We start from the raw sequence: 4,257 nt of genomic DNA, 5'->3' as shown, positions 1-4,257 counted from the left end.
ATAAAACCTATTTTGCAACACAGAGAAACATATCTGAAGGTGTTAGAAGTGTTTTGCATGATTTTTGAAGTTGGAGCCTGAAATGTCAGAAAACGGCGTTTCAGCACATAACAAACTTGGTTCAGGCAATGCAAGCTGAAACTCGGTCCAAAATTAAAATTGCAGTGTGTGCATGAATAAAACCTATTTTGCAACACAGAGAAACATATCTGAAGGTGTTAGAAGTGTTTTGCATGATTTTTGAAGTTAGAGCCTGAAATGTCAGAAAACAGCGTTTCAGCACATAACAAACTTGGTTCTGGCAATGCAAGCTGAAACTCGGTCCAAAATAAAAATTGCAGTCTGTGCATGAATAAAACCTATTTTGCAACACAGAGAAACATATCTGAAGGTGTTAGAAGTGTTTTGCATGATTTTTGAAGTTAGAGCCTGAAATGTCAGAAAACGCCGTTTCAGCACATAACAAACTTGGTTCAGGCAATGCAAGCTGAAACTCGGCCCAAAATTAAAATTGCAGTCTGTGCATGAATAAAACCTATTTTGCAACACAGAGAAACATATCTGAAGGTGTTAGAAGTGTTTTGCATGATTTTTGAAGTTAGAGCCTGAAATGTCAGAAAAAGGCCTTTCAGCACATAACAAACTTGGTTCAGACAATGCAAGCTGAAACTCGGCCCAAAATTAAAATTGCAGTCTGTGCATGAATAAAACCTATTTTGCAACACAGAGAAACATATCTGAAGGTGTTAGAAGTGTTTTGCATGATTTTTGAAGTTAGAGCCTGAAATGTCAGAAAACGGCGTTTCAGCACATAACAAACTTGGTTCAGGCAATGCAAGCTGAAACTCGGTCCAAAATTAAAATTGCAGTGTGTGCATGAATAAAACCTATTTTGCAACACAGAGAAACATATCTGAAGGTGTTAGAAGTGTTTTGCATGATTTTTGAAGTTAGAGCCTGAAATGTCAGAAAACAGCGTTTCAGCACATAACAAACTTGGTTCTGGCAACGCAAGCTGAAACTCGGTCAGAAATTAAAATTGCAGTCTGTGCATGAATAAAACCTATTTTGCAACACAGAGAAACATATCTGAAGGTGTTAGAAGTGTTTTGCATGATTTTTGAAGTTAGAGCCTGAAATGTCAGAAAACAGCGTTTCAGCACTTAACAAACTTGGTTCTGGCAATGCAAGCTGAAACTCTTTCCAAAATCAAAATTGCAGTCTGTGCATGAATAAAACCTATTTTGCAACACAGAGAAACATATCTGAAGCTGTTAGAAGTGTTTTGCATGATTTTTGAAGTTAGAGCCTGAAATGTCAGAAAACAGCGTTTCAGCACATAACAAACTTGGTTCTGGCAATGCAAGCTGAAACTCGGTCAGAAATTAAAATTGCAGTCTGTGCATGAATAAAACCTATTTTGCAACACAGAGAAACATATCTGAAGGTGTTAGAAGTGTTTTGCATGATTTTTGAAGTTGGAGCCTGAAATGTCAGAAAACGGCGTTTCAGCACATAACAAACTTGGTTCAGGCAATGCAAGCTGAAACTCGGTCCAAAATTAAAATTGCAGTGTGTGCATGAATAAAACCTATTTTGCAACACAGAGAAACATATCTGAAGGTGTTAGAAGTGTTTTGCATGATTTTTGAAGTTAGAGCCTGAAATGTCAGAAAAAGGCCTTTCAGCACATAACAAACTTGGTTCAGACAATGCAAGCTGAAACTCGGCCCAAAATTAAAATTGCAGTCTGTGCATGAATAAAACCTATTTTGCAACACAGAGAAACATATCTGAAGGTGTTAGAAGTGTTTTGCATGATTTTTGAAGTTAGAGCCTGAAATGTCAGAAAACAGCGTTTCAGCACATAACAAACTTGGTTCTGGCAATGCAAGCTGAAACTCGGTCCAAAATAAAAATTGCAGTCTGTGCATGAATAAAACCTATTTTGCAACACAGAGAAACATATCTGAAGGTGTTAGAAGTGTTTTGCATGATTTTTGAAGTTAGAGCCTGAAATGTCAGAAAACGCCGTTTCAGCACATAACAAACCTTGTTCAGGCAATGCAAGCTGAAACTCGGCCCAAAATTAAAATTGCAGTCTGTGCATGAATAAAACCTATTTTGCAACACAGAGAAACATATCTGAAGGTGTTAGAAGTGTTTTGCATGATTTTTGAAGTTAGAGCCTGAAATGTCAGAAAACAGCGTTTCAGCACATAACAAACTTGGTTCTGGCAATGCAAGCTGAAACTCTTTCCAAAATCAAAATTGCAGTCTGTGCATGAATAAAACCTATTTTGCAACACAGAGAAACATATCTGAAGGTGTTAGAAGTGTTTTGCATGTTTTTTGAAGTTAGAGCCTGAAATGTCAGAAAAAGGCCTTTCAGCACATAACAAACTTGGTTCAGACAATGCAAGCTGAAACTCGGCCCAAAATTAAAATTGCAGTCTGTGCATGAATAAAACCTATTTTGCAACACAGAGAAACATATCTGAAGGTGTTAGAAGTGTTTTGCATGATTTTTGAAGTTAGAGCCTGAAATGTCAGAAAACGCCGTTTCAGCACATAACAAACTTGGTTCAGGCAATGCAAGCTGAAACTCGGCCCAAAATTAAAATTGCAGTCTGTGCATGAATAAAGCCTATTTTGCAACACAGAGAAAGATATCTGAAGGTGTTAGAAGTGTTTTGCATGATTTTTGAAGTTAGAGCCTGAAATGTCAGAAAACAGCGTTTCAGCACATAACAAACTTGGTTCTGGCAATGCAAGCTGAAACTCGGTCAGAAATTAAAATTGCAGTCTGTGCATGAATAAAACCTATTTTGCAACACAGAGAAACATATCTGAAGGTGTTAGAAGTGTTTTGCATGATTTTTGAAGTTGGAGCCTGAAATGTCAGAAAACGGCGTTTCAGCACATAACAAACTTGGTTCAGGCAATGCAAGCTGAAACTCGGTCAGAAATTAAAATTGCAGTCTGTGCATGAATAAAACCTATTTTGCAACACAGAGAAACATATCTGAAGCTGTTAGAAGTGTTTTGCATGATTTTTGAAGTTAGAGCCTGAAATGTCAGAAAACAGCGTTTCAGCACATAACAAACTTGGTTCTGGCAATGCAAGCTGAAACTCGGTCAGAAATTAAAATTGCAGTCTGTGCATGAATAAAACCTATTTTGCAACACAGAGAAACATATCTGAAGGTGTTAGAAGTGTTTTGCATGATTTTTGAAGTTGGAGCCTGAAATGTCAGAAAACGGCGTTTCAGCACATAACAAACTTGGTTCAGGCAATGCAAGCTGAAACTCGGTCCAAAATTAAAATTGCAGTGTGTGCATGAATAAAACCTATTTTGCAACACAGAGAAACATATCTGAAGGTGTTAGAAGTGTTTTGCATGATTTTTGAAGTTAGAGCCTGAAATGTCAGAAAAAGGCCTTTCAGCACATAACAAACTTGGTTCAGACAATGCAAGCTGAAACTCGGCCCAAAATTAAAATTGCAGTCTGTGCATGAATAAAACCTATTTTGCAACACAGAGAAACATATCTGAAGGTGTTAGAAGTGTTTTGCATGATTTTTGAAGTTAGAGCCTGAAATGTCAGAAAACAGCGTTTCAGCACATAACAAACTTGGTTCTGGCAATGCAAGCTGAAACTCGGTCCAAAATAAAAATTGCAGTCTGTGCATGAATAAAACCTATTTTGCAACACAGAGAAACATATCTGAAGGTGTTAGAAGTGTTTTGCATGATTTTTGAAGTTAGAGCCTGAAATGTCAGAAAACGGCGTTTCAGCACATAACAAACTTGGTTCAGGCAATGCAAGCTGAAACTCGGCCCAAAATTAAAATTGCAGTCTGTGCATGAATAAAACCTATTTTGCAACACAGAGAAACATATCTGAAGGTGTTAGAAGTGTTTTGCATGATTTTTGAAGTTGGAGCCTGAAATGTCAGAAAACGGCGTTTCAGCACATAACAAACTTGGTTCAGGCAATGCAAGCTGAAACTCGGTCCAAAATTAAAATTGCAGTGTGTGCATGAATAAAACCTATTTTGCAACACAGAGAAACATATCTGAAGGTGTTAGAAGTGTTTTGCATGATTTTTGAAGTTAGAGCCTGAAATGTCAGAAAACAGCGTTTCAGCACATAACAAACTTGGTTCTGGCAATGCAAGCTGAAACTCGGTCAGAAATTAAAATTGCAGTCTGTGCATGAATAAAACCTATTTTGCAACACAGAGAAACATAT

The sequence above is a fragment of the Garra rufa genome, unplaced genomic scaffold, assembly GCF_049309525.1.
Source record: "Garra rufa unplaced genomic scaffold, GarRuf1.0 hap1_unplaced_001, whole genome shotgun sequence".
NCBI classification, from domain to species: Eukaryota; Metazoa; Chordata; class Actinopteri; order Cypriniformes; family Cyprinidae; genus Garra; species Garra rufa.
The sequence above is the reverse complement of the archived record's forward strand: the minus strand, read 5'-3'. Positions refer to the sequence as shown.